General features: G+C 37.9%; 1 pseudogene; it reads right to left on the bottom strand.

Annotated features, from left to right (window-relative positions):
- Positions 1-4,234: 4,234 nt before the first annotated feature.
- On the bottom strand, positions 4,235-6,030 carry LOC108336874 (60S ribosomal protein L23a-like; annotated as a pseudogene).
- Positions 6,031-24,924: the final 18,894 nt, after the last annotated feature.

The following is a 24,924-nucleotide window of genomic DNA, read 5'->3' as shown; positions in this document are numbered from 1 at the left end:
TCGTATGCTGTGTAGTTATGTAAATTTTGGTATGCAGGGCTTTATATAGCCAACGAAAAGGAATTTTATATTATTTATAGAAATATAGATTCATCATTATGGTATATAATAACTTAGTGCTTAATTATTAAGTCGTAAGTGGCATGGTCTACCATATAAATTTTTCAACACCAGTAATAATTTCAAAGATTGAATTTATGTGAAATAAATGATAGATAATAGCACGAAAAATGTGACCTGTGCAGGTTTTTCTTTTGGTTGGCATGCGAGGTAGCGATGTGGGAAAGAAAACATTGTGAGCCAAGCAAAGGAAAAAGACATTGCGTAATCCATTTTAAGTGATAGAAACAAATGTTTTTCCTCTCTAAGGGGGAAAAAACGTGAAATAACTCTTTTTGCACGTGAGGTGGTCCAACTAACAAAATTGATATTTGAAAGTTACAAATAAAAAACCAATCAATTAAAAACTGAATATATTAATTAAAATATTAATATATATTATTATGACAGGAGTTATAAAGTTATAGCTTATTGGTAAAAATTAAAAAAGAGGGAAAGAGAGGCTCAAAGTAATATATATATATATATATATATATATATATATATATATATATATATATATATTAGCACTTTCTTTTTGTTTTTTTTTAACGTGTAAAAAGAGGAAAACGTGTGTAAAACACTTACTTCTAAAAGGATTTCTATATAATCTTCGATATCATAGATTGTTGTAATAAACAGGTGGAAAGTGTTTACTTTCATTGTGAATAAAGAGGGTGATAATTTTCTAAACTGAGTATATAAATAAACTATTTTTAATCAGTTAATGCAATGATTGATATAAAATGTATTTTCTGTTAATGATATAATCAAACACTTTTCAATAACATGTTTGCTTTATTGATAATGAACTTGTGAATGAGGAAAAACATGCATTCAGTGTGTTTGAATAATGATTTCTTTTTCATATACAATTTATTAATAACTTTTTCATAGTATAATAATAATAATAATAACAATGTTTGAATTAAACAATAATATTTGTTACTATGGGCTCATAGCCGACGGAACGGTAAAAGTGCAGAAGAGTCAGCTTGACCGATGATACCTCTCAGGTCAGTGAACCGATCGGTTAAGACAGCCGTTAAGGTAATTAATAGTAATAACTGTCGGGGATTAATGAAAATAATTGTCATTTATTGACAATTAATATTGTCATTCATTTTGGTGGTTAATGAGTCAGACTTAACGGTAAGCTCATTATAATTTATAAATATATTTCTGGCAAAGGAGACAGGTAACTTAACTTGAACTGAAAACTTAGAGCTCTGATAACTAAATCTTGATTACAAGATTATTACGCAAAGTCACTGACTTGAGCGTCGGAGTGTCTTTTGCAGGCACCCTCCCCGCGGCTTGGACAAGGAGAAGAGAGAAGACAGCACAACTGGACATCGGAGCAGACAACTTTGAATGTTTTGGATTAGGGTTCTAAATCCTGCCGAAACAATATTTAAATAAGTAATTAAGTTAATATCAATTGTTATAAATCCTAATTATCCATTATGTCAACGGTGGTTAATGGAAGTCCAGTTCAGGATTTTTACTCTTCTAAAGGGCTTAGTCGGGAAATTTGACTACATTTGTTTATGATATAAAAGTTGGGGGAAAAGAAGTAAACATGATGCATTTCACAAATGTTACACTATTGTTTAGTGAATCAAAAATACAATTTATAAGGGTGAGGTTATACTTAGGTGTCGATAATGAGAAGACTATATACAAAAGGTTTTTAAAAAAAAGTTAAAATGCGACAACATGCACTATTCATTTTATTTTTATGCATGCTAACTCGGAGTGATACTTGGAACCATCATTTATGGAAAGGTGTAGAGAAAAATAGAAATTATTAGCTGAATAAAAAAGGAAAAGCTCTATAATTTTTAGTAGGTCTTACTTGCTTTGAGGATAATGTGGAATGGAAAATAGGAAAAGAAAATAATATTAGATTTTGGATTGGTAAGTGGATAGACCAAGAACCACTACAGTAACATATATACCCAAGGTTATATTTTGCATGGAGATTCCATTTTGTTCATTAAACTTTGTAACCCCACCACCTCTGAATTTCCCAACACAGAGTTCAGTCATATTAATTAATCTGTAGTACATAGTAATTTCTTTAACTAATGCATCATGTATTTATCCATCCACCTTTTGTGATTTAGGAGCAGTGATGGAATAGGCCCACCAATGGACGTATTATCAAAAGCAATAATCTAAAGATCCAACAAGCAGAGCTCCAAAATCAACCTAATGAGCTTCAAGACCTATCTTCCAAACTCCAAGACCATCCAGATGGACCTAATAAATCCAGCCTTCCACCTTGTATACTTCACTTTTGAGCTTATGTAAAGAGATTTTGTTGAGATCAGTCCAGTCCCTTTTCTTGCTTGATAGTCATTGGCCAGAGAATCCTAGAGCCTTCTCTAGCCTCTCTCCCTATCTAGGCATTCTGTCCTATTTTAGATTTCACCTTACGCACCATATCCAATTTGTTCATCTTCACCAATCTTCATTATTCCGCTACGTTCATTTCCATTTCTGATCCATAATCACTTGCGTCTTAACGGAGTTGGTCCTCACGTGACAGTTGAGGATTTCGTGCTTCCATCAAGTAGTGAAATATGTTCCTTTAGTTTCATTTTTACTAATTGCATTTTTATTCTTTTTTTTTTAATTTGTATTTGTCGACTTTTATTACACATACAATGTCTTCAAAGTTGAGCTACCATGAACATTATTTTATAAAATTAAATTATTACATTAAGAATAAGAGTCTTATTATTATATTGTATCTTTGACATCTGAATATAACTAATATTATATTATTAACTAACCATGATAAATCAAGAAAATATAAATTAAAAATGGATGTTTGTTACTCAATTATCAAAATAATACGAGGATGGAGTGAAAGAGTTTCATATAGATTTGAAATTGAGTATGCAAAAAACCCTAGTAGAATCATTGTTGTTGTTTGAAGTGTTGTCATTCAAAGGTAGTAAACTCAAATGAGTTAGAAGAGCATTTAGTATCGAACGAAATTGATAAAGGTTATTCGTGTTGGACCAAACATGGTGAAAATAGAAAAAATCATATAGATCATGATTTTTATGATAGCAAAAGTTATACACTAAAACAGACTGACACAACATATGAGTTAGACCAAGTTTAAGAGATTGCAAACGTAATCGAAGAGGATATGCAAGATTGTCCTTAGATGTTTAATAGGTTGACAACAGATGCAAAGACAACATTGTATAATGGTTGTACTAATTTCACAAGACTATTAGCACTGTAAAAATTATTCAATTTGAAAGAAGGAAATAAATGGTCTGATAAAAGCTTTACTAAATTACTATCACTTATAAATAATATGCTACCAGAAGAAAATTTGCTTCCTAGTCGAATATATAAGGCTAGAAAAATGTTAAGCTCTATTGGGATAAGCTACAAGAAGATTCATGCTTGTCCAAATGATATCATTCTTTTTCAAAATGAATATGCACCATTAGATAAATGTCCCAAATGTATGACATTACACTATAAGAAAAATTTAGTTTCGATTAAAGTGGTATGGTATTTTCCTATAATACCAAGATTTAGGTACTTGTATCATAATGAATAAGATGCAAAAAACTTAAGATGAAATATAGAGGAAAGAATATGTAATGAAAAGCTTTGAAACCCTACAAATTCTCCCTAATGGGCAAAAGTTAACCATGAATACCTTAATTCTGGGAAAGAACCACGAAACCTATGTCTTGCTTTGTATACTAATGGAATAAACACTAATGCGGTCAAGGGAAACGATAGCGGTTATTTTCGCCCATAGGTAGCGGTTCCTGAACCGAGGCATATACAGGCGAGGCAAAAAGGAGTAGGATTTTGTCTCGATTCACCGGTAACCGATGCAATAGGGTATTTTCTTTTTTTATTTTATTTTTTTCGAAGGACTTTTCGCCTCGGTTCCTACTTAACCGAGACAGTATCTCCCTAATACAAATTAAGATCATGAAGCAGTTTCTCCTTGCAAATCTTTCAATTCCAGCACACTCCGAAAGTCGGTTCAACATCTTATTTGAATTCTAGGACACTATTAACCTCACATTCAATGAGTCACCTAATCACTAAATTATAAAATTTTAACATGCTCATTTCAATCATCAATTTAAGAGTCAAAATTGAAACATGGTGTCTACTTAGTGTCAACTGAAGCAAAAGATACAAAATAATAAAACTCGAAATATAGAACCTATCCTTTTTTGAAAAGTTATCGTCAAGAATCACCATAAAACTGCCTAACATTTAATAAAACCCATGTACTTAGATGATGCCAATCTTGTTTGCCACATCCAATGCATCGTAATCAAGGGTCAACCTAACATAAGCCTTCTTGGTGCCATCAGGCGTGCAACAGAATTGAAATTCATAAATTGCAGCCGAAATTCCTTATATGGTGAACTAAAGCTAAACACTTCCCCACAAATATTCTACAATCCACAAATGATAAATGGGCATCTCAAACACATAAATAATACACAATCCTACACTCTCAATTCAAAGAATTCCCTACTTTACTAGCAATACAAATTGAACAGGTACAAATATTCCACAATCCACAAATGAAATTATTAATTCAATAATGTTACCACTGCACCAAACTGGTAACAACACCCAAACCTGTAATTAAAACATAAAACAGAGAACAGGAACAACACATGACAATTGCTTAAGGGCAGAAAAGAGGCCTAGCTACAAACAGGACTAGGAATTATATTTGCCATAATGTATTGAAATAAAAGTGTTTTTGAAAGGTAGTAAAACAACCCAACATGCTATGCCACTAGTTGAAATAAAAATTCACTACACTATCAAATTCATTAGCAATAGCAGTCATCAAACTATTACTATCAAAACCAATTAATCATTGCATAGATCCTTACCTGATCAAGGTGTTAACTTTCTTGGCCTAGATGTCATACATTTTCTTCACTGCATCCTTGATCTTCTTCTTGTCTGCATGTAGGTCGAAGATGAAAACCAAAGTGTTGTTGTCCTCAATCTTTTTCATAGCAGACTTAGTAGTAAGAGGGAACTTCAGGATCTGATAATGATTAAGCTTGTTCCTTGGTGGCGCACTAATGCGAGGGTACTAAGGGTTCCTGTCTTTCTTCAATGTCTTCAGCCTGTGGAAAGTTACAGAAGTTCGAATCTTCTTTGCCTTCTTCTTAAAGGTAGGTCCAGACTTAACTGTCTTAGTAGTTTTCAAGCCTGTGCCTTTGGATCACCCTTCTTAGAACCATCTTGGATCGTCCTCCTTCATTCGAAGACCCAAAACCCGTCTTCACAAAGACATCACCTCCACTTGTCTCCTTAACCCTTTTAGGTTTCTCCACATTCCCATCCCCCCGTTCATTGGACACCGACAAAGACTGAGGTTGCAGAACAAGCCTTGGTCTCCCTCCACCAGCACCAACACTCTCGCTACCAATGTTGGATTCGCCCTTCTTCTTGTTCTAGTCATTTGAATCAGCACCGCCGCTAGAGTCAAACCCAATAACCTTCCTCTCTCTCTCTCTCTCTCTCAAACCCTCCATCGTTGGAGGCGAATCGCCGCTCCGACGGCATAAAGCTCTTATTCGAAACCCAACACTCTGATTCGTCAGCGTGCAACTACGAATCGAAGAACCCTCCTCTATCCCTCTCCTTCCTCTCAAACCCTCCCGAAGGTTTCTTTGTTGCCGCCCAATTGTAAGTCTCGTCAACGTGAGAAGGGGGAAGCTCGCAATTGGAATCCCTAGCCCCGAAGGAACCATTTCTCCTAAACACGTCAGAAACCCTAGATGAACCCCAACGGGAATTGGACGGGCCACCCAACCTTGACAGCACTTCGCCAAAGACAATGGAGGCGCCGGTGGTGGACGAACTGTGGCGGCACGACTGTGGACGCAGCGAGCAACCCATGAGAGAAACCAAACCGCGAAGTGGAGATTTCTTTGCGCGAGAGAAATGAAGGACGTGAGGACTATGCATTTGGTGGTGGAGGTCGCAGGGGAAGAAGAGAATTGTGTAAACTCTTTTCAGGTTTCATTAATACCAGTGAAAGAGCTACTACCTCAGTTCAACAAATAATCGAGGCAGTAAGAACACTACTAACACAGTTCATATGTTAATCGATGCCTAAAGAGCTAAAAGAAATTCAAAATAACCTATAAGCCTCTGTTAGAAGGCAAACCGAAATAATATATTATTGCAGAGGGTTTTATGCTTCGGTTTCATAAATAACTGAGGCAATAAACTGCATAGGCTTCGGTTCCCAATGAACCGAGGCGTATAAGTTCGCCTTAATTTCAAAAATGTCACCACGTTTTAATATACTTCGATTTTGTAAAAATCGAGACTTATTAGGAACGTTAAAAGACTATTTTTTTACTAGTGAAATCTACATGGTATGCAAAACAACTCAAATAGCACGTAGCCTCTATGGTTATGCACGAAAAGGAAGTTCAAGATGTTATCAATGTTAATTCTAGGTCCAAAACAGTCAACACTACATAAAAATGTTATTTTGTGGAGGTTAGTTTTCGGAAGTTATAAAAAACTTCCACAAATTGACAAGATTTAGGATTAATTTGTTAGATCGTCTAAATGACAATAATAGTGGGGTTTTAATTTTTTTAAGAGGTTATTAACCTCCTCAAATTATAATATCTTTTTCCCTTTCTTTTTCTTATTTTTTACATTTCTTCCTAGAAAAAAATTATACTTAATATTTTTTTACAAACTTTCCCCTCTAACGTCTCCAAAATTTCCCACTCCCTCTTCCCTCTCAAAATTTCACACTCTTTCTCACTCCCTCTTACTACTTATCATTCCCTTTCTTCCTTTTTTTTCCTTTTTTCATTTCCTCTTCCCATTTCCTCCAACGTATCATTCTTTCCTCTTCCAACAGAGCCGCCTCTATTACGACGATGTTGCAATGGCGTTGTGTGGACCAATGAAGGGGATAGCAAATGACAAAGCTCCAATAACGCCACGATCCACCACAGGAAAAGAGGAATTCGTACATGAGGTACCATCTTCCTAAAACCTAATTTATCCTATTTGAAATTTTATTTTGCTTTCATCATTCAGGCTTCAAAAAATTTGAAGCCCTAAAATGCATTTGGTTGTCTCTGATAGAGCTATTTCGGGTTCACATACTCATGTTCATATATCTCCAGGTTTAGCACCAGTGTAATAGCTTATAGCATAACATCTAACTTAGAGCATACGACTTGTTTGCTCTTTTTTACGCTAACACCCTTTATTTTCTATTTTTGTTGTTTTTTTCTTTATATAATGTTCTCCTTTGTTCTTTGCTGTTTGGATTTTTGAAATTATAAAAAAAGTGAGAAAACTCATCTTTTCCATTGAAGGAAAATGGGTTTTTGAAAAGAGCTTCATTCAAGTGACTAGCTTTGAGATTGCAACTGCAACTAAAAATGCTCCACATTTCAAAACTGAGGTTGCCTGCTCATCACTACTACACTACAATAATTTACTTTAATAACTTTGATTAAGAATTAATCTTTTCCTTCCAAGAAAAAGGGTAAGTAGGATATTGAAAGTCTTGAATCTTGTTTGTGTATTTCTCTCTTCAAGCATATTAGTTTCAATTATCTTTTCCTTAATCATTTTCCACACCTCAAACAAACAAGAAAAATAGGGTGCTGTTATATTTCTCTCTCAAGCTTATCAATTTTAATTATTTTTTGGCTGAATAGCCTTTTTTGTCCCCAGATTTGCTTATTTTTCTCAATTAGATACCTCCTTTTAAAAGTGTGTCAAATTGGTCTTCATATAGTAAATTTTTCGTCAATGCCGTCCCTTCCGTTAAATACGCACAAACGACGTTAACTTTTTTTTCTCCCTCCTCTGCTTTTCTGCAATGCAGTAGGCTTTTCTCTTCTTTTTGTAAGTGTTATCTTTTCATCCTTGTGCTGGAACGCTTGTTAGTGTCATCTTTTCATCCTTTTCCCACAACCCATTCTATTTTGTTCTTTTCTCTTCCGTAATAAAAGTGAGCAGGCTAAAACACAAGAAATTCCTCCATTCATAAAAAAAAAACTATAATGTTACATCACTGTGGTATCAAACAGATGATTGTTTAAGTAGGTCACTTGTATCATGATGCAAAAGTTCAAAGTAATGAACAAATATTTAGACTTGCCACAACTGATGAAAATTTCAAGTATTAAAAAATGGTTTAATTGATTCGGAGGTCCCTATTTGTGCAGTTTTGCGTTAATTAGGTCCCTGAATTTTGAAATAACTCAATTTGGTCCCTATTCATGAAAAATTGAAGCAATACAATCGCTGCCGTTAAATTCTGTAGACGGTGTCAAAATTGTTGACAGGTAACTAGGTGAGGTGGCATTTGAAAAGCACGTGGCAGAGCCGCCACTCAAACTGCACTACCACCAAGCTGCAAAAGCCACCCCAACCTGCACACAGAATCACAGAAACAAAACCCTAGTCGCTGCGACTACCACACTCATCACCATCAACACACAAGCTTCTTCATTCGGCAACCATGGCAGCCCAAAGCGCCGTCACCGCCATCCTCGCCGGCAGTTGTCCTCTCTAACGCATCATCAACGCCCAACCCGCCGTCGCAGAACCACCATCTCTCACCTTCATCTTCTCCAGCAAAACCACCACAGCGTCGCCACATCACTCTACAACCACGACCCAAAATCGCGCGAGCTTCGAGCCTCACTCACGTAGATCATCATCGCGAGGTCGCCAACAACACCTCCTTATCCTCCAAGCTTGCATCGGACCACCACCATGAGCAGCGCCGCTTCTTCATTCACGCGCAACCATGTCCATCTTTCATTGACGCTTCGTGCCACCATCCTCACCACCTGCACTCAGAAAAACCAGAGGACCAACAACCATCACACACATAGAGACCCAATTCAAAGAAACCCTTTGAACTCTGAATCGCCATCCGCAAGAGGCCACCACCACAAGCTTCTGCCTCGCACCTGCAAAGAGAGGAAAACCTAAGAAGACAACCAAACAAAAAGAGACCCAACAACCACCCCCTAGGAATCGCGCTGCCATGAAGAAGAAACCCCAATCGCGCAACCAAACCTGCAACCAGCCAAGCACCGTGAGTGACTACCTTATCTCCATCAGCGAAATTCCTTCTCTCACGCAGAGACTTCCTGACAGCACAAGTTCTTTTTCCCCAATTTGGCAAACCCTAATTTTGGGTGGGGAAGGGATGACACGTGCCACGTACTTTTCAAATGAAATGCCACCTCATCTAACCACCAAACAATAATTTTGACGCCGTCCACAGAATTTAACGGCAGGGACTATATTGCTTCAATTTTTCATGAATAAGGATGAAATTGAGTTATTTCAAAATACAGAGACTTAATTGACGAAAAATTGCACAAATAGGGACCTCTGAATCAATTAAACCTTAAAACATTTCACCATCTGCTTAAATACCCGCTCCCCCTCTCCCTGCCAAAAAGAGAGCAAGATCTTGGGATGCATTATGCCATCATCATTGTTGTATCAAACAAAAGAATGCTTTAAGCAGAGTACTTGTATTATCATGTAAATTGAAAACATTGATAAAAATATTAAGAATTGCCACAAGCAACGAAAATTTCAAATATTTCAAAATTTCACCATCTGTCATCCATTTGGTCAAAAATAAAAAAGATCAATAGCTTGGGGATTGCATATAGGTGAAACAAAAAATTTGGGGCATAAAAATAACATACTTGTGAAATTTTGTTCCTTTTAAGTATAATAGATGCTACATCTGAGGCAGCATTCTCTTGAGCTTCATTCTGCAGAGCAATCCCAACATCAGCTACAACCAAAGAGGGTGCATCATTTATCCCATCACCTACCTTAGAGAAAGGGAGAGAAAACTGTGTTAGTAAAAATGTCATTTTTCTGGTCGTTGGTAGATGAATGCATTAGTTGAGAGGAATTCCATAGCCTGATGCTTTAAAAAGAATTTTGGTATGGAGTTGTTCCATACCATGTTCTTCAATTAATAGCAACCATAAATATCTTAACTTTGAAAACAAAAAAAAAATCCAATTCTCTATAACTACGTATAATATTAATACGTGCTAAATTTAAGACCAACCTCAGTATCATTTTATAAGCTCATTGCATATTTACCTTTGGTTTTGACCCTAGCTCTCTGTTGAAGAAAATTACAAAGAAAGAGCAGGTGTGAGGGGAAGAGAACTTGGTTACAATTATCATCACTAAACATACCATTGCAACATGATTTTCGGCAGCTTTTAGAGAGGAAATAAACCTAGATTTCTATTGTGGAGACAAACATGCTTTGACAAAATCATTTTGAATTCCAACTGTATCTTCTACTGTTGCAACTTCCTCTTCCCTGTCTCCTGAGAAGAGTACCGTTTTAATCCCCTTCTGCTTCAGCCTTCCAATAAATGCAACAAAGTCAAGCGGAAAATGCACACGTGGAATTAATAAAACTAGATAAAGGTTTGAATTGGCAAATACTTCTTCCATGAATGCATGAAATATATTAAATTCAGTATATGGCATACAGTACAGTGGGTTAGAAAATGGTGTAGCGCTATGATAGTATTGAGCTTGAAATGAAAGCTAAGCTTGTAGAACAAAAAGAAAACTGCCATTTTTTTTCTGAAGAGAGTGAAGTGAATCAACTTCGCATTTGGTCAGAAGTAGCACTGGTATTATTTTCCTATAATGAGTTGTGTTGGATAGAATATTCTGAGGATACATACGGGAAAATAAACTTACCTCATCACAGTAGATTCAACATCTTCACGCATAGTGTCAGCTATGGAAATAACACCATGATTCCTTCTCCTTCACGTCCAACGTAGACAACAATTTTCGAATGCTTAAAAGATGGTGCATTTGATGAATGATTCATGAAACTATGTTCTAGATATGTCAAATTGGACGAATTTACTTTTGTTTGGAAGAGTAGAGGTCTGCTGCGTTGTAGAAGAGCAGAGGAGAGAGAAAAAAAGTTAACGATGTTTATGTGTATTAACAGAAGGGACGACGTTGATGCAAAATTTACTAAATGAAGATCAATTTGACACACTTTTAAAAGGAGGGACCTAATTGAGAAAAATAAGCAAATATGGGAACAAAAAAAGCTATTAAGCCTTATTTGTTTTAGTAAAAACACTTTCTATATGTTTTTGTTACATATATAAGTTTTGTCTCTCCATTCATAATCAAAATTGGGAGCAATAATGCAAGGGAAAAAAATTGTATCCAACAACTCATGTACATAATTAGATTTTAATTGTCATATAAATTTTCACAGTTTCCTTATTGTTCAGATTGCAAATACTAACATTATTACATATTACTTTTGTTGACTCTGTTCCAATTTTCTGACCAACGTTTTACATATACTGATAATTCTCTAATCTAATTGTGCATAAAATTGGATAAAAATTCTATCAAATCTATATTGTTTTCTATTTTTAAATGGTAAAGAAAATATTGTTTTATCTTTATATAAATCTTTAGAAACAGAAAATAGACCAAAAAAATAAAAATTAAAACAAAAACACCAAAACACAGTTAAACTATTCCTTGAAACAAATATATATATATATATATGGAAAATAAACCTCCACTAAATAGAAATTTTTTTGTAGTGCAGGAAATGACATAAACATATACTTCACACTTCTTATTAAAGATTTGATGGGTATGTGGAACGAAGATGTAGAGGTATATGATGGGTATATAGAAAAAAGTTTCTTACTATAAGGACAATGTTGTTTGACAGAATTAATGGTTTTTTAACATATTGTAATTGTATCGTATGACCGGACGACCTCCATTGCTCATGACATGACCGTCCAGTCACCAAAGATAATTGATCGGTATGGACGGCCAGTCTCACAAGCACACGAATACTGATTAGGGAGATTAAGGCAAATTACAAATTAAGCTTACCGGATCAGGATTAGGCCGAGATTAAGACATCGCTAATCCTAGGCACACGCCAGAAAACTATAAATGTAAGTCAAAGGTAACAGGTAGGTGGAACATTTATTGTGCATTAATTACTGCCATTGTTATATTGGATAACCGGACGGTTCGATTACTGACTTTGGCATCGGTGTATCTTTAGCAAGTACATACCGGCCAGAATAGCGAACTTGGAACATAAGGAGCAATACTGACGGCGAGGAAGGACAAATTGTGAAGGTGTTTAGTGACTCAGCCCCATAACCGAAACATTTTGGCACCCACCGTGGGGCCGAGTTTCTTCATTGACCCAATGGTGACCACGAGAAATATGAGCGTTGACGATCCAATAGAGATGATTCGGATGTTACAACAGAAGATGGAGGAGATGCAGCAACGTCACGAAGCAGAACTCATAGCCGTCACGATGCCATCTGGTGCTGAGCGTTTTCTCTCTCACTAGAGGGCGAGGCGCTGGAATGGTTCAATTCAATTCCCCCATACTCCATAGAGATTTTTGCAGGACTACAACGCATGTTCAACCGTCAACTCGCAAGCAGTAATACCCATAACTTGATTATCTTCAAATTGGTCAACCTTAAGTAAGGGAAGGAGGAAACCTTGAAAGTGTTCATGGATCGTTATCAGAAGACCGTTGGGCGGGTGAAGGGCTTAAGCCCGGAACTCGCCCTTCAATACGTCCTACCCTCCCTCAAGCCTGGGCCTTTCAAAGTTAGTGTTTGTCGACGAGCCCCAAAAACCATGGAGGAGCTACGAGAGAGAGCAGCCGACGAGAATAGGATTAAAGACATGAAACAGTCGTACAAGAAAGAAGGCCAAGAGGTCAAGGGAGAAAAGATTGATGGAAGGAGGTTGGAAGGTCGAATTGGAAAGCTGGGGGAGTTCAAACAAAGAGAACCCAGGGGACCGCGATTCCAACAGTACACCCCACTGAGCGCAGTAGGAAAGCCACAGAGAACAATGCCGCCCGTAACCTTCTCAAACGAAGAATTTCACGCCCCCGACCCCGACCAAGATGATCCTATGGTAGTAACGGAAGAGATCGCCCACTACAGCGTCAACAAGGTGTTGATTGACCAGGGAAGCTTGGTGAACATCCTCTACTGGAAAACCTTCCAGAAGATGGATATCTCGGACGACATGATAGTCCCATAAAATAAGCAGATCGTGGGTTTCACTGGTGAAAGAGTGGACAATCGAGGGTACGTTGATTTGCGCACTCGTTTGGGTATCGGTCGGGACAACAAAGAGAAAAAGATTAGGTATCTATTTGGTGGAAGCTAACACCTCATACAATGTGCTCCTAGGCCGACCATGTCTGAATGCCTTCGGAGCAAACGTGTCAACTCCCCATCTAGTCATGAAGTATCCATCCGATAGGGGAACGATCTGCACGATCCGAGTAGATCAAAAGACAGCAAGAGAATGTTACACAGTGGGTTTGAAGCTCTATACCTGAACGGTCAAGAGAAGGTCGAGCGGGTCTGAAGTGGCCATGGAAAACCTTGACCCGCGGACGAACACAGAGGACCGATTGGAGCAATTGGGGGAGATACAGCCGGTCTTGATAGGGACACACGTTTCCCGAGCCACAACTATGGCCCGTAGGCTGGAACTAAGGCTGGAAAGAGAAATTTGTTTCGTCTTATGGCAAAATCGAGACCTGTTTGCTTGGACAGCCGCCGATATGCCGGGGATTCACCCTCAGTCATGTCCCATAAGCTAGCGCTGTTTAAAGAAGCGCGACCGATAGCACAGAAGAAGCGGCGGATGGGAGAAGAGAAGAAGAAGGCTATTGAGGAGGAAGTAAGGAAGTTGAGGGAGGCATGATTTATCAAAGAGGTGACATACACCACACGGCTTGCCAATGTGGTCATGGTCAAGAGGGCCAATGGAAAATGGCGCATGTGCACCAACTACACTGACATGAACAAGGCCTGTCCCAAGGATTCTCATCCTTTGCCAAGCATTGACGCATTGGTCGACGGGACCTCGGGCCACCGGATGTTAAGCTTCCTAGACGCGTACTCTGGGTATAATCAAATACCTATGTATGAACCCGACGGGGAAAAGACAACATTTATCATGGATAAGGCAAACTTTTGTTATGAGGTTATGCCTTTTGGCTTGAAGAATGCTGGAGCCACGTATCAGCGTCTAATGGATAGGATCTTTGCTGAGCAGATTGGTCGATGTATGGACGTGTATGTCGACGACATGGTCGTCCGTTCCCCCGACGGATGACACCACGTGAAGGACTTCGAAGAAGTCTTTAAGCAAGTCAGAAGGTATGGGATGAGGCTGAACCCGGCGAAGTACACGTTCGGAGTGGCTGTCAGAAAGTTTCTCAAATTTATGCTTACTGCCCGGGGAATCGAGGTCAACCCCGATAAATGTGCATCTCTTCTAGAAATGCAAAGCCGGGCCACCCTTAAGGAGGTCCAAAGGTTGGTCGGCTAGCTGACTGCGCTATCGCGATTCATCCCTAAGTTGGCCGAACGGGTGCGACCGGTGTTAAGAAAGATGAGGAGAGGGTCAAGCAACGTGTGGGATGCGGAGAGCGAAGAACCGTTCCAAGATGTGAAGGCCATCTTGATGAATCCACCAGTGATGAACCGCCCGACACCCGGAGAAGATTTACAAATCTATTTGGGCGTCTGAGAATCAACGATCAACGCTGCGCTGCTTCAAGAGCGACCCGATTCTAAGCTCATGTATTTCATAAGTCAGACCCTCCAGGAGGCTGAAACACGATATCAGCAAGTGGAGAAGGTAGTCATAGCCTTGCTGAATGCGTCTAGAAGACTCCGGCCATACTTCCAGATCCACCAGGTCATCGTCTGGACGAATTTCCCTATTTCCAAGATCTTAAGGAAGCCTAACTTGGCAGGACGAATGATGGGATGGGCAGTTGAACTGTCAAAATTCGGTTTGTGGTATTAACCGAGGGTGTCGATTAAAGGCTAACATTTGGCTGACTTTGCGACAGAGCTACCCCCGGTAGTTAATGATGAATGGAATTTGTACGTTGATGGGGCCTCCGGACGGTCTGTAAGCGGAGCAGAGGTAGTTTTAGAAGGCCCGAACGTCTTCTTACTGGAACATTCTCTGATCTTCAAGTTCAAAATCTTCAACAATTAGGCGGAGTATGAAGCCCTGGTGGGAGGTTTAGAATTGGCAAGGGATGTGGAGGTTAGGAAGGTAATATGCCGAACGGATTCCCAACTCGTAGTAGAAGCAAATGAACGGAGAATTCCAGAGGAGGAGAACCTTCTTCGGTATTTCCACAAGGCTTCGGCCTTAGCCAAAACGTTTGAACAAGTGGGCATCCGACACATCCCCCGCGAGGATAATTCTAGGGTGGACATGTTATCAAAGCTAAGTTCGGGTAAAGACAAAGGTCACTTGACTAAAATCATACGGCAGGTGCTGCTATAGCCATCAGTGGAGTGTTTGACCATGACAAAAGATGAGGTCGAGGATTGGCGAGCGCAAATCCGAGCATTAATGGCCCTGGAGGACGCAGGCCAGTTGATCCGACCGACCGACGCCAAGAAGATTGTCCACTACTTAATGGTAGGGGACGACCTATACTGGAGAGGATTTTCTAACCCCCTCCTCAAATGCGTCACTAGGGAGGAAGCACGATACGTCATGGTGTCTACGGATTTCACACCAGACATCGAACTTTGAAAGCCCGGATGCTGCGAGCTGGATACTACTGGCCGACTATGGAGGAAGACACCAAGATATTCGTTCAGAAATGCATCAGCCGTCAGGCCCACACCAACGATGTACACGCGCCACTGCATAATTTGCACCACCTCATATCTCCATGGTCGTTCATCCAATGGGGAATGGACATTGTCGGTCCATTTCCCCCGGGAAGGGCACAGAAAAATTCCTCCTCGTCGCGATTGACTACTTCACCAAGTGGGCCGAGGCCAAGGCTCTCGCTACTATTACGGCAGCCCAAGTGCAGAAGTTTTGCCGGAGGTTGATTTGTCGTTTCGGCCTTCCCCAAACAATAAGAAGCTAGGCGAATTTTACAAGAGTTTGGGAATCAAACACGTGATCAGTTCCGTGGAACACCCCAAACAAACGGCCAAGTAGAGGCTGTCAACAAGACTATAGTGGCGGAGCCGAAAAAACGTCTAGGGGACAAAAAGGGAGCCTGGGTGGACGAACTCCAAGAGGTCTTGTGGGCCTACATATGCACGCCACATGGAACGACCGACGAAACTCCTTTCAATCTGACATATGGGATCGATGCCATGCTATCGGTCGAACTGGGAGAGTCGTCCTTACAAAGGCAGTACAGGATCTTCAGATAAACGACGCTGATCTTCGGGTGGAGGTAGATACATTGGAGGAGCGGAGAGGCCATGCAGCGCTAAGGGCAGAAGCATGCAAGCAGATGGTAGAAAGGAAATACAACTCCAAGGTTCGACCCAGAAGCTTCCAAGAAGGAGACCTGGTGTGGAGGAAGACTGGCAAAGCCCGCCAGACGGGGCGTATAGGCTCAAGCGTCCGGACGGACGCCAAATCTCAAACACTTGGAATGCCACTCATTTAAAGTTTTACTTTAGTTAATTTGTCAATCGTTGTACTCCTTTTATCAATGATTAATATGATATTCAGGGCCCTTATCTCCGGTCAGATTCTTACAATATAACCAATAGAGAACGAACGAAGAAGCAAAGTCCAAGTTGATGAACGGAGTTCCTAAAAGGAACTGCTGTCAACTTGGCCGAGCGGTGAACGATATTACCTGCCACTCGGTACGAAGGAGCAAAATCCAAGTTGATGAACGGAGTTCCTAAAAGGAACTGCTGTCAACTTGGTCGAGCGGTGAACAGTATTACCTGCCGCTCGGTACGAAGGAGCAAAATCCAAGTTGATGAATGGAGTTCCTAAAAGGAACTACTGTCAACTTGGCCGAACGGTGAATGATATTACCTGCCGCTCGGTACGAAGAAATAAAGTCCAAGTTGATGAACGGAGTTCCTAAAAGGAATTGCTGTCAACTTGGACGAACAGTGAACAATATTACTTGCCACTCGGTACGAAGAAATAAAATCCAAGTTGATGAACGGAGTACCTAAAAGGAACTGTTGTCAACTTGACCGAACGAGGAACGATAAACCTTGTCGTTTGGTACGAATAAATACAAGTTGATGAACCAAGTTAAAATTTAATAATATGGTCGTTCAACAATTAAAGCAAACAAAATACTAAGATCAATACCATGTTTAAAGGTCAATATGTTTCATATCATTGTAAGAAGGAGGTCGTTTACAAAAACATGGTATTAGGAGGCCGATACGGAAACACCTAACAAATCTAATCTAAGTGTTTTACGTTCGGGCCCATTGCAAAAAATAACAACAAAATATCCCCCTCGCCTCGGCCGGCTGGCCATCTACTCATCCCTTTCAACCTGATCCTCCACCAACGGAGCTTCAAGAGTAGTAGTGTCAGCTTGTGTGGGTTCGTTCGCACCCACCTCATCGTTGGCCTCATTGATGGGCATCATCTTTCCATCGAACACATCTTGCTCGATATCGAAACCATAAGCCAAGGGCTCCATATTCAAGAGGAAGGCCGCTTGGCGCATCGCTTTGTTAAAACCTTCCTCATGCTCGATCACGACGTTCGAATTCAACGTCGTGATCGTCTCGTTCGCCTTAAGCAGCTCAGAAGTGAGATGTTCATTTTGGCCGGTCAGCTCCTCCTCCCTCTGTTTCAACCTCTTGACCTCCACTTTCACTTTGCCAACTTCTTTCGCTGATCAATCTGCCTTCGTCCGGGCGGCCTTCAGCTCATCACGAAGGTGAGTCACCTCGGCATAGGCGTCATCTAGCTTCGTTTCCACCCTAACCCAAAGACCATCGGAGGTCTTCTTTTCCTTATCTAACTCAGCCTGCAAGTCGCGGGATCGCCTACGAGCGGCAAGCTCGCGAGCACACCAAGTTACATCTCTCCCCGGGCCATTAGCTCTAGTCCGACATTGATTAGCTCTCCCTCGGACAATAACTCACATGTGGAAGTTCATACGAGAACTCACATGAAACTCAGGATCAAGAACACCGGCCGGAAGGAGGCGCGGAGAACTTCCCTCTCGGTAACTCCTTTTGGAAGAAGATTTCTTCCCTTCATTCGTTTTCCTCTATTTCTAGAGGGAACGACTACGACGTTCAGAGTGGTCCCGGTAGAAGGCTCCAGATCAACTACTGGTGGAGTTTGATTAACAGCCACCGTCACTTGCTCCGTAAGAGGAACCACCGGACGGGCCTTTAGGGACGCGGACGAGCGACTGGAAGAAGCCATCCGAGGATCACGACCCTTCGAACTACCCTCCCCTGACGTTTGTGGGAGAGCTGAAGCTAGTTTTGCGTGGCGCTGGCAGAGACATGTAGCCTGAAAAGAAAACAAAAACTTAGCTAAGTTAAACAACAAGACAATAAGGAATTCGTGGAAGACACCATACTGAACGCCATTTGGTCAAAATCCTCGTGACCAAGGCACTCAATGAAGTCGCGGGCGTTAAGGCTGCGGGGTAGGGCACTGATGATCCTAACGGCTTCCAGATCTTCTGGGGTCATGCGACCGACCGCCCAGGCCTTTATTTTCCGAGGGTTCCTTGTCCAATAAAAAGGGAACAGAGGGAGACCCGCCTCGTCATGGAATTCAGACCGACCGACCTCTTTTATTATCACCTTAAAATATCGAGTCTTGAAATTTTTAAATGACTCATTGTACGGCTTGAGCAGAGTCCGACTAGGAACGAAAGAAAGTGACACTCATCCTCGTTTTCCCAATGGCCGGACGTTGAAATAATGAAGGAAAACTGGTACAGACGGAGTAATTCCCATCGCGGACAGATCATGACGAAGGCTTGAATGGCCGCCCAGCCATTGGGGTGAAGTTGAGTAGGGGCGACGTTCAACTCACGGAGAATAGCCACCTGGAAAGCCGTGAACGGTATTCGGAGGAATAACTGGTTGAACATGTAGATGTACATAAAGAAACATTCTTCTTCATTGCTCCCATTTCCATGAAAAACGCGCTCATTCTGATTACACACCCCCAAGCGGATCAACCGGGCGTCCTTCAGATCTCGCACTATATGTGACCGGTTGGCCCACCACTGAAGCTCATCCCGTGTGCTGTAGTCAGACCGAAAGAGACCAACGTCGTGGGAAGCCCATCTGTATGCTTTGATGCATGGCCAACCCTCAGACGGCTCGGCAACTTCTTGATCTATGTGAACGCCACCCTTCAACAGAAAGAGAGACATTCCATTTATGATCCGTTCGCCCCCATAGAATGATGACTCTGATTCTGAATCTACTTCCCTCTCGGACTTCTCGAGAGAAGACGACACTGAACAGGAAGTCCGAGCATCACCAAGTGCCACACCCCCACCACCCTGACCCGCCAGCTCTCTAGACGACGAAATACTAACTGAAGACATTATTAAGTTACCTGGGAAAAAGAATGCACCAAACGGTTGAAAGAAAAGGAGAATAAAGATGAAAATGACGGTCCATGGCAACCATATTTATAGGAAATTTTTGGAAAACCGTCACATCTCCACAGCCGTTGAGATCAACCACGATCAATGGCCCAGATCGGATGACACTCCCACTACTGGAGAAAGTGTATGTGTCCCGTCGTGACACGTGTTCTCTCGCCCAAACAACATTTTCAAAAGCTAGTACCAAAGCTCAACCCCCAGTCGATTCGGACGGCCACTTAAACCCAACGTCACCTCCGTTGACTAGGGCTTGGGGGGCCTAATGTGTCGTATGACCGGACGACCTCCATTACTCATGACATGACCGTCCGGTCACCAAAGATAATTGACCGGTATGGACGGTCGCACAAGCACACGAATACTGATTAGGGAGATTAAGGCAAATTACAAATAAGCTTACCAGATCAGGATTGGGCCGAGATTAAGACATCGCTAATCCTAGGCCCACGCTAGAAAACTATAAATGTAAGTCAAAGGTAACAGGTAGGTGGACGCATTTACTGTTCAATAATTACTGCCATTGTTATATTGGATAACTAGACAGTTCGATTACTGACTTTGGCATCGGAGTATCTTTAACAGGTACACACTGGTCGAAATAGTGAACTTGGAACACAAGGAGCAAGACCGGACAATGAGGAAGGACAAATTGTGAAGGTGTTTAGTGGCTCAGCCCCATAACCGAAATAGTAATCTATCTGGATGTAGTATAAAAGGGAAATGTCCATGCCTTATATGTGAAGATAATATAGAGTGCGTGTGATTGGAACATGGTAGGAAAAATATATTTCTTGGACATCGTTGATTATTACCTTTAAAGGATTGTTATTGAGGTTGGAGAAAAACTTTTAATAAGAGGACAGAAGAACGTCGAGTTATAGAATTTTTGTATATTGATAAAGTTTTTTGAAAGGTAAAGGATATAAACCAAAAATTTCGTAAGGCTTTTACAAGAGATCTAATCATAAGTGGATGGAAGAAAAAGTTAATATTTTTTATTTGCCATATTAGAAGTACTTGTAAGTTAGACATTTCCTTGATGTGATGCATATTAAAAAAAATGTATTTGATAGTGTGATAAGTACATTGTTGAATGTTCCTGAAAAGTCTAAAGATGACATTAGTGCAAGGTTGGACCTGCTTCAAATGGAAATTCGAATAGAATTGACACCAATAAAGAAAGGTAAATGTCAATATCTACCTCTAACAACTCAAACTCTATCTATAAAGGAGAAATTTGTGTTTTGTAAGTTTCGACAAGGAGTTAAAGTTCTAGAGGGTACTCATCAAACATCAGGAACCTAGTATCTATGAAAGATCTAAAGCTAATAAGGTTAAAGTCTCCTGACTATCATGTTGTCATGGATCATTTGTTAGCGATAAGCATATGTTCCATTTTGCCTAAAAATGTAAGATGAACCATAACTAAACTATGTTATTTCTTTATAGCCATATGTAGCAAAGTGATTGACACTGGAAAATTGCAAAGAAAGAGAAATTATTGTAACTTTGTGTGAGCTTGAAATGTATTTCCCATATTCTTTCTTTGACATAATGATTCATGTTACCATTCACTTAATTAAAGAGACACAATATTGTGAACTAGCTTATATGAGATGGATGTATCCATTAGAGCGTTATATGAAGATATTAAAGTGTTGTCTATTGGTGTCTATCAATAGACAATGCTTTTTCAAATAAGTGTTGTTTATTGTTGGTTGTCAATAAATAATGCTTTTTGAAATAACTGTTGTTTATTGTTGGCCTATAAACTAAGCTTTGTTAATAAGGGAAGCTTAGTCTTTGTTTTTTAAGAAGCTAAGAACTCATAAAGATTTTAAAAAGACTTTTAAAAGGGGTTAATCCAATTCATCCCCCTCTTTGCTTGAGATTAAGGCTTTTATTTTCTTACAAGTGTTTTTTAAAGCATTATCTATCAATAGACAACGTCTAAAAAGCGTTGTCTATTAGAAAAAAAAAATGTCTATTTGACAATTTTGTAGTAATGAGACAATGCTTTTAAGTTTATCTATTTGTCACTCACATCTCTTTTTTAGGAGTCTAACTTGGTGAACTCTCGTATGTTTTACTTTTATCGAAAGAAAAGATTTTTGGAAAAAATTATTATTTATTTATTTGTTTTTGGATTTTAAACACATTCAGAGTTTATTTTAAATATTTATGTTAGCTTACCTTTTCATTGGTGGTTTTTACCTCCTATTTTTATACAGGAGAAAATACCGTATATGTATTAAGAAAGATGCACAACATTAGGAAGAGAATATCAGCAGATGTTTGAGACAATATTTTAGTATTATATATTTTTTTAATAAAGAATATGTTGATCAAACAATTATTTTTTTATTAAGCTTTCAAATAAGACAAGAATATATTTTTATTTTTAATTATATATTTTATGAAGAAAAAATTGAAATATTACATAAGTCTTGTAGAAATTTAAATTTAAGAATCAAAAGAGTTCATTTAAAGTAAACTAAAATAAATTCAAATATATTTTGTAAAAAAGAACAAAAAAAGAAAATTTACCAAATGATTTTCTTAGCTTTGATACTTTATCAAAATCACTTGAAAAATAAGAACCTGACAAAGAACGTCAACAAACCCAAATATGTAAAAGTACCTCTAAAGAAAAATGTTTAAAAAGTAGAATTTTTCACATATTTGAAGAAAATATCGAAGCCACATTCCAGGTTATAGAAATGCTCAACCTCCTGTGAGTCTTAGGTTCTCCAAATCCTTATTATACGTGACAACGAGAGTGTTCCCATTTAGATTCTCCAAGTATCATTCAGGATCAAGTTTTTTTTTTTTTTTGTAAACGTAGCAGCAAAAATACAATCTACATAGCCCAATTTAATAAACAAAACATTTTGTCAAAACATAGATACATAGTTATTATTGAAAAGTACATTTTTGAAGTAATACATATTTCAAAAATAAATAAATTTATGAGTTGATTACTCAGACACTATCAGCAAAAACATTTCCCAAACCTACGACAATACAAGAAAATGGAAAAACGTTTAGTCCACAAATAGGAAAGTTAAGAAAAAATCGGTCAAACTATAAGTGGTGTGCAATATTTCAAAAAGTGGGGCTTTATAAATATGAAAGCGGTTGAGAGTTCTACAGTCATTAAAAAAAAAAGACTAATTTAAAGTATATAAATAATATAAATTTCAATTTACAAATCAATTTTATGAGAGTGACTTATATTTAAAATTTACTTCTCAACAAAATGAATCATAGTTTTAAAAATATAATAACATTATCTATAGTGATGCAAGAAAGATATATGGATGATGGTGATGAAATTTATTTATTTTTTTAGTTTATACATATTTCAACAACAAAAGTAATTTTTTGAGTTTATTATCAAGTCAATATCAACCAAAAATAATTTTATTATTTCATGCATATTTCAAAAACAAAAGTAAATTTTCGAGTTCATTATTAAGACAATATCAACAAAAATAGTTTTATTATTCAAAAACGAAAGTACATTTTTGAGTTCATTAAGACAATATCAAGCAAAATATATGGCAAACATGAGACAACAAAATATAAACAATGGAAAGAGTTTCGTCCATATATGCAAAAGTTGAGAAAATAATCACTCAAGGTAGCCATTTCCAGAAAAGGTTGGAAGATAAACATGGAAGGAAGTCATTTTCAATAAGACGAAACCACTTATCGTGGTGATGGAAGAAAGGTGGATAGTGGTGATGTAAGTGCTTCTCAAAACAAAAAAAAAAAAAAAAACAACTATTTAGTAAAATATTTGACATACAATGTGATGTAAGTGCATGGTAGTGAATTTTCCTAAGGTTCTTAATGTACAATTCAAGAATTCTCCATGGATGAAAATCTCTTGTAAAATCAAACCTGTTATGAAAATCTCTTGAGAAAAATGAAACCTTTAGTCCCCTTGTATTGGAAAAGAAGGTAAGCACATACCGCAAAAGTTACAATAATAAGTAGAACGATGTTGTTTCTATTTCAAATTCCAATTATATAAATGCAAAAAATTCATAATACAAAAAATCATAGTAGTTTTTTGAAAATGAAAAAAATGCAGAACCTTGCTTTCTGAAATCTCACATGCAAAGATGTATACAGAGATAACTGAAAATTAAAAAAGAAAAAAACATAATAAAGGTAACGCTAAGAAAAACCTAACTGTGAATGAAGAAGTGAAACGGAGATGAAGTTAAAATTCTCTCTTGTAATATTTGTACACACATGTGAGAAGGAAAGCAAGCCTGCAATTATTTTGCCTTCTCACTTTTGAAACATCTTGTCTAAAAATTTATAACAATATATATAGGTGGATTTTTTGTCTGACATAGCATAGTTTTTTATTTATTTACGAGGATAACACATGTAGATAATATTTACCTAGATAATACTGTTTTGTAAGGGGTTAAAATTTGATTTTTGAAAAACTGAATTCTGATTTTTTTTTATTTCAATAATTTTTATAGAGAGAAGATTTTATTTTTTTAATAATTTTTGTGAAAATATATGTTAAAAATTCTAACAGTTTTTAAAAATCATTGAAGGCATGATTGTTTTTAAAAATAGTTGAAGACTTATGATTTTCGAAAACAGTTGAAAGTTACGTTAACTTTTAAATCTCTTTAACATATTATTTTAAATTTTGTTTTTAATTTAAAATTTAATAAATAATTAATTTATTTTAATATTTTAATTAAATTTTTAAATTTTTTTAAAGTTTTAAATTGCTTTTATTATAAAATTTAAAAAATATTTAGTTTTAAAATTTTGTTTTTTAATTTAAAATTTAAGAAATAAACAATTTATTTTAATTAAATTTTTAAATTTTTTAAAAATTTAAATTACTTTTCAAAATGTAATGTCATGTAAGAAAACATTGCCAAATGTCAGGATGATATGTAACCACGTGTCAAACTACAGAGTGTTTTTAGATTTATTTTTTTAGTTAGTTTTTGGATGTTTTGAGATTTGTGTTTGTTTGACGTTTAAAAATTTTCTTTTTGTTATTGTTTAAAGTGTATTATTCATATATATTGCCGGCATATAACGAATTTGTTGTTATGTTTATGTCATTTTGTTTAAGGTGTAATTAATTGTTGAGTGTTGAGGTTCTATAAAGAAAGACAAATGACATCTTTTGGAAAATTGATGTACAAAAAAAATTACCAATTAGGAAACCAAATGAAAGAGCACATGAACATAACATATGCAAAGTAGGAAAGATAGTAAACCAAGAA

This window comes from Vigna angularis, chromosome 7 (assembly GCF_016808095.1).
Source record: "Vigna angularis cultivar LongXiaoDou No.4 chromosome 7, ASM1680809v1, whole genome shotgun sequence".
NCBI classification, from domain to species: domain Eukaryota; kingdom Viridiplantae; phylum Streptophyta; class Magnoliopsida; order Fabales; family Fabaceae; genus Vigna; species Vigna angularis.
The sequence above is the reverse complement of the archived record's forward strand: the minus strand, read 5'-3'. Positions and strand labels throughout refer to the sequence as shown.